Below are 14,474 nucleotides of genomic sequence, written 5' to 3'. Positions count from 1 at the left end.
TGTGTGTGTGTGTGTGTGTGTGTGTGTGTTTGTGTGTAACAGGGCAAGAAGAAAGGAAGAAGTCACCGTGGGAAAGAAGAAAGTGTGAATTGAGTCAGGTCTCAATATAGTCGAATACATATGCTTAGGTAAATAGCATAAAAATATTAAAATGATAAGTTCCTGGTTAAAAAAAAGTAAAAGAAAATTCTATGCGAGTTAAGGTGAGGAAGGGAGTTGTCATTTCCACCTAACGACAGAAAGTTTCATGCAGGAGGATGCCTGGGTTTTCTTATCTTTCCTTTGATGTTCTACTAAATTGAGACAAATAGCTTGCATATTATAATTTGATGGGCACGAAATGTCTACATGCACAAAAATGTATCCCTTCCTGACCTTGCTATAGGATGTAAAATTCCCATTTTTTTGAACTTTTTGGAAGTTTATATTATAGCCAGTTGTGCTTAAAATGGATGGAAGAACATCCAAAGCCAGTCACCGCCATTAATGTCTTTGTTTAGATTTATTTCTGAAATAAACCGTAAAGAGAAAAGTCCTGAGGAAAGAGGACGCAGGACTGGGAGGTTCTCCTTGTAGTGCGGTGTGGAAAAAGAAAACGGGGGTCAGGAATAGTTTGGAATGGCAGCCTAGGAGAAGGGTCTTGACCTGCATAGGCAGATGACAGTATGATTTTTTTGGGTACTTGGTGCTGGGGAGTGCTGAACGACCAATAGAAAACTTAGAAGTTTGCCTGAACAGGTGTTTTTGTTTTTTGTTTTTTTTTCCCCTGGAATGGTTGTTTTCTAGTGTTTCCTATTTTAGTGGATGGCAGCTTCATCCATCTGCTCATAGAAACTGGGAACCTGGAGGAAGGTATAGATTGGAGTCAGCCATGCCCTTCCTTCTGTTTCTGTTGCTCTACTCTGTTTGCCATGAAGGAGAGGAAACACATACTGGAAGCTTAGGCCATAGGTAAAAACAGGTGCAGCCTGTCTTTTAAAATACTGTAATATTGTCTTGCATATTAGAAAATGCTAGAGTGAAAAAGGTCCCTTACCTGGGTGGCTCAGTCATTGAGCATCTGCCTTCTGCTCAGGTCATGATCCCAGGGTCCTCGGATCGAGTCCCTCATTGGGCTCCCTTTACCGCAGGAAGCCTGCTTCTCCCTCTCCCACTCCCCCTGCTTGTGTTCCCTCTCTCACTCTCTCTCTCTCTCTGTCATGTAAATAAATAAAACCTTTTAAAAAAATAAAATGCCAATGAATTATCTGTGAATGTAATTTTTATAAAATATAATTAATCCTATGTCATTTTTCTATTCATATTTACATAGCTATAGATTTCTCTGGGATTTTTGAAGATGAATTGGAGTTGCATATTATATCTAAACCCCTCAACATCTACACTGGGTAGTACCTCTGAGAACAGATTGTTGATATTTTTCAACTAATGTCCAGCCTTTGATTAACAGTATATATACACATGTAATGTGCATGACTCTTGCTTCTTAATTCATACCAGACCTCCAGCTCCTTGCAAAGCCTATAACCCCATCTTGCTCTTCCTTATCTGTGCCTGTTATTTCTCAGTGTGCAGATACAACTTGCAAACCCACAGAGTTTATGTTGTATGCTTCTGCTGGGCAGTTCTCCTTCTGTACTTTCTTCCACCTGGCACTAGTCGTCCCCCCACTGCCCTCCGGCCACTGCTGTTACTCTGTGAGGCATTGTAGTGTACTGCGTGTGTGCTGGTCCTTGGTACTTGCACTCTACAGACTCTGAGCGGGGCCCCATCATTGCCGCATTACCTCTTAGGGCAAATGGCAGTCTCATGCTGGGTGTTGCTGCTCTTCCCTTGGATCCTCTCACTCCTTGTCCGGGTGCCCCCTCTGAGAATTTATCAATTTTAAGATTATTGATTTATTTATTTGAGAGAGAGAGAGTAGAGTGAATGAGAACACCAATGGGAGGGAGAAGCAGGCTCCTCACTGAGCATGGAGCCCCATCTGGATCTCGATCCCAGGACCCCGGAATCATGACCTGAGACGCTTAACCCACTGAGTCACCCAGGCATGCCCCCCCCCACTTTTCTGGTAATTCAAAGCACTGATGTTAGCACAGGAAAGCAGTTCTTTGTGGCAAAGACACCCCTTTTGTCATGTACAGTTAGAGGAGTTCCAGAACAATGCTCATCTACCAGTGTGTTAGAGCTTTTTGTGGAAACAACGTTTTGCAACTTTTACACACATTTTTCTCTCTTCGTGGGACTCCTAGGTATCGATGGGGCTAGGCCCAGGATGGATTGGAGTGATGGTCCAGTATTCAGTGTGTTATAACCGCTCCATTCAGATCATTCAGGCTTTGTTGCACAAACTCTTTTGTCTTTTCCCATTCATGTGTCTCTTTCTATGGGGTGTTTTTTCTCTCAGATGCCCATCCTACCGGATTTGTTCAGGGATTTGTTAGCACAGCAATGGTGATAGTTGAGGTTCATGCTTGGCTCACTTTGATCGAGAAGAGGCCATTTGGTTTTATGGTACCCAGTGTTCCTTCTTCAAAGGTGTCAGTCATCAACAAAGACAAGTCCTGACTAGAATCTGATTTTCCTTATGAAAAAAAAAATGTGGTTCAAGATGGCAAATTAACCAGTAGGAGCTATAACATACTGTGGTTTTAAAATACACGTTTACATTTCCCACGTAAAGAATGCCAATCACCACCCAAAGCGTCAATTACTATTGCTTTGCCTGTTTGGATTTATGCCGCACATTGTTATTATTTCCTTTCTGGATTCTGTCAGCATATTAATAAGATAGTGTGGCCAAAAGATATCGCTTTTTAGCAAAATCAGGCAGCTTTGGAAAGCCACACATCCATCTGGATATATTTTCAAAATGCATGGCTGCAAGGAAAACTCAACCCTGTTGCTGAGATCAAACCTTTTATTACCTAGTGATTGAGTGTTGCTAATGCTGGAATTTATAGAAAAGCCTGCATTAGAGCATTTCGAGTGTTACACGGAGGTTATTTCAGTGATATCCCAAGCCTTAACATTTTTTATGGGGAAGGTTTGAGAGTTTGGGTCAGATTTGAGTGATTTAGACTAATGCTCACGGGTTCAGGTTCCAACCACGTTGATAAACCAAAGCTAATGTAATCAAATAGAGGAGTTTTCCTTGCAGCCCAGTGCAGTTTCCAACGTTGATAAATGGGATAAATTTGGAAGAAACAGAGTTTATCAGGTAATACCCAAAGTACAAGTCAATTTCCTAGCTTAATAATAAAAAAATAGAGATATTTCAGCTAGTTTAAACTAAATGCATCTGAAATGCTATGATCATTTCTTGTATAGAAAGGAAGAGATATTTTCCTCCGATTCTGTGAACATTAATTACTCAGTTTCTATGAGTTAGGCAGTGTATGAGATGCTTACACTATGGTAAAATCTTACTTACAAATGTCTGTGATCCTAAAAACCACTTTCTTTCTCTTTTTCTTTTTTTTTAAAGATTTATTTTTGTATAAAGAGAGAGACAGGCAAGAGAGGGAACACAGGCAAGGGGAGCGGGAGAGGGAGCAGCAGTTTTCCCGCCAAGCAGGGAGCCTGATGCGGGGCTCGATCCCAGGACCCTGGGATCATGACCTGAGCTGAAGGCAGACGCTTAACGACTGAGCCACCCAGGCGCCCCTAAAAGCCACTTTCTTAAGTACCTCTCAATATTCATAGAGATTTTAATTGTTTTTATTTTAAATAGCTTAGTAATTACAAGATATGTTTATTGTAGAAAATTAGAAAACTCTGTGAAACTAGATTTTTCTAAAAAATCACTCATAATTTTGTTGGCCCAGAAATAACCATTGCATCATCCAGGTGAACATCTTTCCAAGCCTGTTTCTATGAATATACTTCCATTTTAGAAGGATACAGTTCTTTTTTGTTTTTTTTTTTAAGATTTTCTTTATTCATTTGAGAGAGAGGGAGATCTCGAGTGGGAGAGGCATAAGGAGAGGGAGAAGCAGGTTCCTTGCTGAGCAGGGAGCCTGACATGGGAATCATTCCCAGGACCCAGAGATCGTGACCGGAGCTAAAGGCAGACACTTAACCGTCTGAGCCACCCAGTTGCCTCTGTAAGGATATAGTTCTAAAACAGCTTATTCTTTTCCCAACTTCCCTTCCTTTTAAGTATACTATGCTAATTATTATTTAACTTCATCATGATTATTTAAAATCAGGATTATAAACAGTAGTTGTTTTCTTCTTTTAGCCTAAAGTTGCTATATGAAGTCTTCATTCTGGATATCTAGGAGATATAGCTGATAGGCTATTTTGAATCTAAAGAGAGCTTCAGGGCTCAATGAAATCTGTACCACAATAGAGCAAGTATACACATGTTCAGTGATTGTTGTGAACCACCTATGTACTGTCATCTGCAGAAATGGTCTCCATATTTTATTCTTGGCAGGGGTATTTTGAAAGAATGCTTCAGTCTCAAGGATGGGTTATAAGTGTATTTATTTGAATAGGTGATCTGAAACAAAGTTGTGACCTTACGTTTAGCTTTTGTTACTAATTTGCAGAGTAGTTGATTGCTTATAGATTATGAATTGAAAGGTATTGGAAAATAGAACAAAAGTAGCTCTCCAGGTATTTTTCTTACCTTCCAGTTCAGTGGTATATGAATTAACCACTTGACCCTTTTCCTGGATATAGGTATTAAAGGTCACTATGGAAATGAGAAAGTGTTATTTGGGAAGGGAAGCACAGTGAACTGCCAACATCCAAAAACACCTGAGTTTGAATGAGAACTGGAACGCAGCAAATAGCCCAGTGCCTGGTATATAGTAGTTGAATGATAACTAATTTGTTACTTGAATGTTGAGTGGAAGTTCACACAGCTTGAATGGAAATGGTTCAGAAAGTAATACAGAAGAAAATCAAATAGAAATAATGGCTTCTCTGCTGGTCTCAGTTCACTGGTCACAGCTTCTGGAATGATGACTATCCCAAACAGAAGAGGTGAGAAAAAAGTGTGTTGTTACTTTTGCTCCTTTGCAAAAGTCATTTGGATTGGAGATTGAATTCTTTAATCCAATTTGAGGTAAATATTAATCCTACAATGATTAAACAAGAACTAGGTATCTTTAAGGGTAAGAAGAGATACCAAGTTTTCTGGATTGGGCTAAATTTATAGTCAGGGTCAGCAAGACAATTCTCACCTAAGGTTATGAGAGTACAGTTTTTTTTTTTTTTTTTTTGGTTAAAGATTTTATTTATTTGTTTATTTGAGAGGGAGGGAGCAAGTGACCATGCAAGAGCACAGGGAGGGAGAAGCAGACTCCCCACTGAACAGGGAGCCTGATGTGGGGTTCGATCCCAGGACCCTGGGATAATGACCTGAGCTGAAGGCATTCGCTTAAGTGCCCTAGCCACCCAGGCGCTGCTAGACAATAGTTTTCTGAGTGCGGTTACACACCTGATTCATGGTTGACTTTACGTGTGGTTGGAGCTTTAGATCAAGAGTTTTCTCATCTACTTAAAGGAAAATCACTCTGGCATCTACACACTGCAGAGTATAGGATTATGAAAAGACAAGAAACAAGCTGAGCAATGTTTGATAAAGAGGAAAGAATTAGGGCTCCCCTGGTACCATCTTGGCCGGGAGTCCGGAGATCATCCTGAGTAGAGCTCTCTCCAAAAAGGAGAAAAGTTAGTGTAGCTTAAAAGGAGGTGGAAGGTTACCAAAAGATAAGACTATTTCTTTGCCACTTGACCGAGGCTGGCAGAGTATTCTACCTTCCTATAGCTCAGGGGTCTAAGTTTCAGGATATAACATTGGGTTTGCTTCTACTTTCTCTTCTCACTTCTTGGATTTTATTCTATCTTTTCTCTCTTCCCCTTTGTATAGGCCAGAACATTTTGTAATAGCTTTGAATGATGAAAATAGGATGTAAGTGTTAAAAAAAAATGCCAGTAAGTCATAATTCAGTTCACAATTAACCTTCCTGCCTTCAGATTTTCATTTTATGCATAGATATTTTAGTTCTGAAAATTCAAATTACAGTATGGATGTGAGGGAAAACCGAATAAAGGTAAACCAATGCACTTTAATATGTGCTCAAATTTAATGTATTCATTTTTTTTTTTTAGAAACATATTTAAAAATGTGTGGCTCTTGTCTTTGGTGAGAGAGAAGTTGAAAAAAAAAATCTATGCATTCCAGGAAGCATCCCAATTTTAATTAAAAATGCCAGGCTAATTTGTCTCCCTCCCAGAGCCACCGATATTTTGCCTTTGGGCTGTTGTGGAGACTTGTCTGCCATTTGTCTGAATATAAATAACTCTCATTTTCACACTTGTCTTTTCTTGCAGTGTGTCAAAATGGATGCTTATAGCGGTAAATTAATTTCATATCTGGAGAGCAGATACATATATATATATAGAGAGAGCAAGCGAGTGCAAGCAAGCTTGTGTACAATTTCTCAACAAAAGACTATTTTATCTGTTATGTGAAAACAAGAAAGCATATTGTCTTGGGGGCCCTCAAGACCACCCTTAGATTGGGTGATTCGCTAAAGGGACTCCCAGAATGTCGAAAAACTGTACTTAGTGCTATGGTTCATTACAGTGAAGGGATACAGATTAAAATTAGCAAAGGACAAAGATGCCTAGGGCAGGGTCTAGGAAAAACTGGGCACAGGCTTCATGTTGTCCTCTCCCACTGGAATGGTGCACACATTTAATTCTCCCTTCAACAATGTGTTCTGACGTTTGAAAAGTGTTGATGCCAAACAGGAAAGCTCCTTGAAACCTTGGTGGCCAGGATTTTATTAGGATTTAGTCATAGAAGCATTGAGCTCCGCATGACTTACCTTAGCTCTACTCATTCTCCAGCACCACCATCCCCTACCCCCAGATCTAACAGATAACCGTGTGGCCTCGGGCCCAACATATCGAAAAGAAGTTAAATCATATTCTTTCTGGTGTGGAACAAGGCCCCAGGTTACAAAGACACTGTCAGGAAGGATATTCCAGTGGTCTAGAGGTAATCTCCCAGAAGCCTATCAAAGGTCATCCTGAAGACCTTTGGATTGCGCGACATTTGAATAGGCTCGGCCTGCTGAATTAGCTCTTTTGTGCATGGTCATGGTGCCAAATACAGAGGCTTTTCACATAATTCTGAATGCTGAATTACTTCTTTGGGAAAAGTGTCAAGGCAGTACGATTCCATTGTCCTCAAAACATTGCCGGGAAGCAGACAACGTGGCCTTACGTTGAAGGGGCCTCTTCTGTGGTGTCCCAATGCTAAGTGCCGGTGAGTGGGTGGGTGGACTAACTAGAATTGCGGAGGCTAGTACTAGAGGCCGGAGTTGTGTTAGTTGCGTTAAGAGTCAGTAGTTTTAGTTTTTTGTGTGTTCCGGTTTTCTCTAGAGGTTCCTTGTTGACAGTGGTAAATATTTCTCGTAAGGGGAAATAGAACCCGGTTACCTTTTCATCTTCATAAATTTCTTTATCCCGTTATACAGCATGTGATCTAGCAGAGATGAAACAATAAGGGTTTGATGGATGGAAACATTTTTGTTTGGAAAAAGGAAGAACAAAGGTCTCGGGCACAGAGTGCTAAAAATGGTAATCTTGGGACCATCCATGGGGATTCCTGAGAATCATGGGAGCGTTCTGACGATAAGGCCACATGGGGATTTTTAATCACTGTGAATCCAATGTGATGATCTATTTTTCCAACTTCCCAAAATTTTTGGAGGGTAGGCCTTTCTGCTATGATTTATTTTTAGGCTTTGTGTTAACCTGTCAACCATACTTGATTTCAATCATTTAGAAGAATATAACGGATGTACAGGGTATATGGGTATTCATGGCTTATATCTGAGACCTGTAACCTATGGTAACAAGATTAGTTCCAGACCTCACGTATGGACAAAACAGGAATGGATCCAGTGCTGGGAATTTAAAGGAAAGCCATGGAATTTGATTGCTGAAAGGTGAACTGGGCTGCAAGGGTAACATACCTGATCTCCTTCAACATAGATAAGGTTTAGTGAGATGATCAGCATGCCTTTCTGTTAGGAATGTATGTTTTATTTTTAGAAAATTGGAATTGCCTAGAAAATACAAAATTATAACTCAGATGTGTTTAGAACTAAACTGAATCCTGCCTGTGTGATTGGGAACCTAAATGTATAATAGGGCACCTTGAAGGAGCATTGGGTAAACAGAGTTGAATTTACATGGTCCTTGAGTATTAATAGTGATGCCTGAGCATGTTTAATAAACAGAAAACTTCGTAAGAAGAGCTCACTATCAAAATCGTGAGGTATGCTAATACATTTTTGGAGCAGGTCTGAATTGATAATTTAGCTTTTTTTGTTGCTCTTGGTTCTTTATGGATAATTTTTTTGTGTTTCAGATTCTGCTAAGTTGGTTGTATAACAGGACCTCTTGCATTTTTGGGGGGGTAGGTTTTGAAAAATTTTGGGTTTTGTTGAAGAGGGATTGATTTAATATTCATCTGATTTTTCAAATGTATTTTGCTTTTCAAATATGCAATTTAAGGGCTGGATGACTTTTACTTAAATAAGAAACTGTTTGATTCTAATTATTTTGCCCTCATCTCCTGCTGTCATTCTTTTCTCCTGCTCTTTCCTGCCACCTTTTCTGCCTCCTACTCATCAATCCATGTATCCATTGAATATTTATTTCATACTGTCCTATTCAGAAGTACAATTGTAATCACTAGGGGTAAAGTGGTCGGTAAAGTTCATGTCTTTTCCTTAAGAATCTCAGCAGCCTCACCAATATTTAGTGCTAGTCTTTTTGTTTTAAACATTTTGATGGCTGTCAAATTTTCTCTCATTTTGATTTTAATTTGCATTTCTCTGATGATTAATGGTAGTGAGTTTCTTGTTCTGTCCTCATTGGCCATTCACACACCTTCTTTTATGAAGTGTCTTGTTCTTCGGCTAATTTTTAGTGGATCATTTATCTTTTTGAAATTGTAGGGACGCCTGGGTGGCTTAGTTGGTTGTGTCCACCTTCACCTGAGGTCATGATCCCAGGTTTCTGGGATGAAACCCTGAATCTTGCTCCCTGCTCAGTGGGGAGCCTGCTCCTCCCTCCCCCTCTGCCCCTCACCCCTGCTGTGGGAGCTCTCTCCCTTTGAAATAAGTGAATAAAATCTTGAAAAGAAAAGAAATTGTTGGTAGGAGTTCTATGTTCTAGATACAAGTCTTTTATCAGATCTATATATTGAAAACATTCTCCCATTGTGTGGCTTTTCTCTTTATTCATTTATGGTATATTTTCATGGAGAAGTTAATTTTAGTAAAGAATAACTCATCAATATTTCTTTTATGTTTAGTATTTCTGTGTTCCATCTATGAAAATTTGTCTACCCAAGGTAATGAAGAGATTAAATACTGATGCTTAACTCTAAAAGCTTCACAGTTTTAGCTTTCATGCTTAGGTCTATTATCCATCATCCATTAAATTTTGTATATATGGTGATGTAGAAATCAATGTTCATTTCCTTCAATTTTAATATTTTCTAAAAATGTTTTATTTTAATTAAAATCCAGTGTTTAGTATTAGTTTCAGGTGTACAATATGATCGATCCCCTTCACCTACTTTCGCCATCCCCCACCCCACCTTCCCTGTGGCAACCAGCAGTTCCTATTTAAGAGTCTGTTTTTCTATTGTTTCCCCCCCCCTTTATTCTTGGTTCCTTTGTTTTGTTTAATAATTTATTTCTGAGAGTTTTAGATTCCCAGAAAAACTGAGCAGAAAGTACTACTTGTTCTTCTGACCGCCCCTCCCACTACTGTAACACTCCACATTTTGGCTAGTGTCATGTACAGGGCAAGCTCCCCCTCACCCCCCGCCCGGATTTAATAGACTTTATTTATTTTTTTTTTTTCAAGCAGGTTTAGAGTCACAGCGAAATTGAGTGGAAAAACCCCCTGCCCCCTGACAGGCACCACCTCCTTATGTATCAGAAACATCCTACACCAGGGGGGCATGTTTGTTATAATTGATGAACCCACATTGATAAATCATTATCACCCCAGGTACATAGTTTACATTAGTTTTCATTCTTGGTGTTGTATATTCTATGAATTTTGATAAATTTATAATGACACCAGTCCACTATTTTAATATACTGAATGGTTTCAGTGTGCCAACAATCCTCTGTATAATCCCCACTGCCTCATCTATTACCTGGAGACCACTGATCTTTCTACTGTGTTCAAAGTTTTGTCGTCTTTAGAATGTCATATACAGTTGGAATCATAGCGCTGATAGCCTTTTCAGATAGGCTTCTTTCACTTAGTAATATGCATTTAAGGTTCCATGTCTTTTCATAGCATACTAGCTAATTTAGTTTTAGTGTTGAGTAATATACTATTGTCTGGGTGCACCATGTTTTATTTATTCATTCACCCACTGAAGGGTATCTTAGTTACTTCTGCATTTTGTTAATTATGAACAAAGATGCTATTAACATCCTTATGCATTGTTTTGTGTGGACATATGTTTTCAGTTCTTTTGGGCAAAAACCAAGGAATGCACTTGATTGATCATATGGTATGTTCAGTTTTGTAAGGAACTGCGAACTATGTTACAATGTGGGCATGACATTTTGCATTGCAACCAGCAATGAAGGAAAATTAATGTTGCTCCACCTTTGTCAACATTTGGTGTTGTCAACGTTCCAGATATTGGCCATTCTAATAGGTGTGTATTGGAATCTCAGTGTTTAAATTTGTAATTCCCCGACGGCATATGAAGTTGAGCATCTGTTCATATGCTTGTTTGCCAACTGTATATTTTCTTTGGTGGAATGTCTTTGGCCAGTTTTTAATCAGATTGTTTTCTCATTGTTGAGTTTTAGGAGTTTTCAGAATATTTGGGATAACAGTTCATTATCAGATAGGTCTTTTGCAAATACTCTTTCCCAGTTTATGGCTTGTCTTCTCATTTACTTGACATTGTCTTTCACAGAGCAGAAGTTTTTAATTTTACTGAAATCTGGCTTATCAATTGCTTCTTTCATGGATTGGGCCTTCGGTGTTCTATTTAAATAGCCATCACCACAGTCAAGGATTTCAACTGTGTTATATTGTACAAATTTTATAGTTTTGGGTTTTGCATTTAGGTCTGTGATGCAGTTTGATTTAATTTTTGCGAAGGGTATAATACCTGTGTCTAGTTTCTTTTTGGGGGGCGGCGGGTTGGCTATGGATGTCCAGTTGTTCAAGTACTATTTGGTGAAGGGTTCATATTAAAAATATAATTGTCTTGTAATTACTACATGTTGCAAAGCCTTTCTTTTCCCTAATTAAATTATTTTGGTGCCTTTTTGAAAATCAATTGACCATATATGTGTGGGTCTATTTCTGGGCTTTTTCTTCTGTCTCTTGATTTGTCTATTGTTCCAATAACCACATGTCTTAAAAATTGTATCTTTAAATAGAGTAAGTCTGGAAATTAGAAAATTTAAGTCTTCTGCCTTTGGATCTGTAGCACTGGTATTTTGATGTCTTCAAAACCATGAACATAATAGATCTCTCAATCTCTATGTATTCTTTAATTTCTGTCATCAATATATTTTAGTTTTGATATAGAGACTTTACACATCTTTTACTAAATTTGTTCTTCAATATTATGCCGATGTTATTTATAAACAATATAAATTTTCTTTTCCAATTTGCTCGGTCCTAGGATAAAATACAATTGTTTGTTTTTTTATTGCCCTTTTACATTAATAATTTAATTGATAATATTTCAAGGTTTTTTTGGGTTCCTTAGAATTTTCTGTATATACAGTTAAATCATCTATGGGATGTTTTATTTATGTTCCTTTCTAATATTTATGCTTTATTTTTTTTCTCCCATATCACTGCACTCATTAGGACCTCTAGGACAATGTTGAACAGAAATGGTGAGAGTGAAATCTTTATCTGATTTTAGGTTTAGGGACCACATGGCCACTATTTCACCATTACATATGACTTTCTTTTGGATGTCATTTATGAAATCAAGAAATTTTACTTCTGTTCCTAATTTGCAAGAGTTTTTATCAAAATTACTTAGTGGATATTGTCAAATACTTTCTTTACATTTCCTAACATGGTTGATTGTTTTTTTTTTTTTTAAACTTTATTCTGTTAATGTGGTAAATAAATTTCTAAAATCAATGTTAAAAGATCTTCTATTCTTAGAGTAAACTTGCCATGGTTTTTTTACATAATATGGGATTCAGTTTGTAACCTTTTGTTTAGGTTTTTGCACTTATGTTCTTGAATGATATTGGCATATACTCATCCTTTTCCATAATTTTTGTTTTTGGTTAGGTATTGGTATTGAATATACGCTGATTTTATTAAATAATTGGGGAACTTTCCCCTCTTTTTTATTTTTATTTTTCATTTTTTTAAAGTTCTTAAGTTTATTAATCGTTTCATGAAAAATTTGCACAATCACCACAGATTAAGTTTCTGCAGAATCTTTATTCCTTCTGTTGTCCAATCTCCGGCTTACTTTTTGCCTACACCAACATTGGCTTTTACAGTCCCCCTGATTTTCTTCATTCCGTTCTTGTGTTCCTTTCACTGTTTTCTTGAGGTCTTTTTCTTCTCATATAGGCCATGTCTTTGCAAGTCTATGTTTGGGTTCACTTTTCTTTGCATTATCCAAGGAATCACAAAAGCAGTTGACTTGCCACCACCAAAATGGGTTCTGAATCTAGATACAAAGATGGTATCCGGTGTGGTCTTGTGCATCTCAGCTAGTTTTTCCCGAATTTCTGTCTTAAGTACTGTTGCTTTTCTGGGGTGAAACACTTGAATGACCATCTGTTTTTGCTGATATAGTTGGTTGGTCATGAACCTCCTCGTCCGGATAGTTAGTGTTCATGATGTTCACGATGGTCACAGAGCTTCTAGCAGCCAGGGAGGAAAGGAGCTCTCTCTTTCTAAATTTAAGCTGTATAAGAGTTAAAGATGGGTGATATGTTTATGAATCCTTAAACGTTTGGTAAAATTCTCCAGGAAAGTTTCTTGAGCCTGGAAGTTTTGTTTGTGGGAATATAGTTTCAAATTTAATTCCTTTAATAGTTTTAAGGTTAGGTAGGAATTTGTCTATTTTGTAGGTTAGGAAAAACTTTTCTTCTACCCTTCTAGGTTCTTTGGCTCATGTAATAATTAATTTGAAATAAGACAGATTTAACAAGAAAAATACAAATTTAATTTTGTATATAAGGGAGCCTCATAAAAATGTGATACCAATGGCAGTGGGGTAGTTATTGCCTTACATGCCTTCCTGAGTTAAGCAATGGGAAAGGGGGGAGGGTACTTCACAGGATCATAAGAAGAGCATACGTTTAGTAATTAGATGTTTGCATTCACATGCAGATCATTCAGATTAGTTACCTCTGGTAATAGCTCTTTTTCTGGGGCAAAGCCCCTACTAAATTCTTTTAGGTAATTAAAGGAGAGGTAAAGTTGTTGAGTCCAGATGCTTTCAGCCTCAAAAAAATGCACATGCGGGGCACCTGGGTAGTTCAGTTGTTAAGCATCTGCCTTCGGCTCAGGTCATGAGGCTCAGGTCATGATCGGCGGGAAGCCTGCTTCTCCCCCCTATGACTCCCCCTGCTTGTGTTCCCTCCCTTGCTCTCTCTCTGTCAAGTAAATAAATAAATAAATAAAATCTTAAAAAAATGCACATGCTAAATGACATATTTTAGAGTTGTGCATTTTGCTTCCTTTCAATTTCAGCTACATTTTATCTGTGTTTAATATGTTTGTGATGTTTTTTTTTTTTTAACTTCTTGCGAGAAATGACTAGATCAGATCACCTTCCTTCTAAAGCTCCAAATAGTAGGTATTTTAGGCCTGTGACCAGTACAGTCTTTTTCACAATTACTCATCTCTTCTATTGTATCTCAAAAGCACCCAGAGGCAATACTTAAAGTAAGTTTGCCTGTATTTTCGTAAGACTATTTACAAAAGCAGGTGACTGGCCTGTGGGCCATAGTTTGGTAACTCTTTACCTCCATTATTGATTTTCTGCTTTCTTTTTTCCCCTAAGTTAGGCATTTAAGATGATAAATTTTTCTCTAAACCTCAAGTTTTAATAAAGCCTATTTTCATGATGATTTAGTTCAAAATATTTTTAAGATTTCATTGTGATTTATTTTTTGCCCCATGGTTATTTTGAATTGTATAGCTTAGTTTCAAAACACGTAACGATTTTTAAGGTTACATTTTGTTATTTTTTATCTATCTATCTATCTATCTATCTATCTATCTATCTATCTATCTATCTGCCTGCCTGCCTGCCTACCTACCTACCTATTTGAGAGAGTGAGGGGGCTGGGGAGGATAGAGGTAGAGGAAGAGATCCCTCAAGTGGCTGAATGCAGAGCCTGGAAACCATGACCTGAGCTGAAACCAAAGGTCAGATGCTTAACAACCGACTGAGC

The 14,474-nt window shown here is 38.0% G+C and overlaps 1 pseudogene; it reads right to left on the bottom strand.

Moving 5' to 3' along the window:
• Positions 1-12,528: 12,528 nt before the first annotated feature.
• Positions 12,529-12,897, bottom strand: LOC113931305 (annotated as a pseudogene).
• Positions 12,898-14,474: the final 1,577 nt, after the last annotated feature.

This window comes from Zalophus californianus, chromosome X (genome assembly GCF_009762305.2).
Source record: "Zalophus californianus isolate mZalCal1 chromosome X, mZalCal1.pri.v2, whole genome shotgun sequence".
NCBI lineage: Eukaryota > Metazoa > Chordata > Mammalia > Carnivora > Otariidae > Zalophus > Zalophus californianus.
The sequence above is the reverse complement of the archived record's forward strand: the minus strand, read 5'-3'. Positions and strand labels throughout refer to the sequence as shown.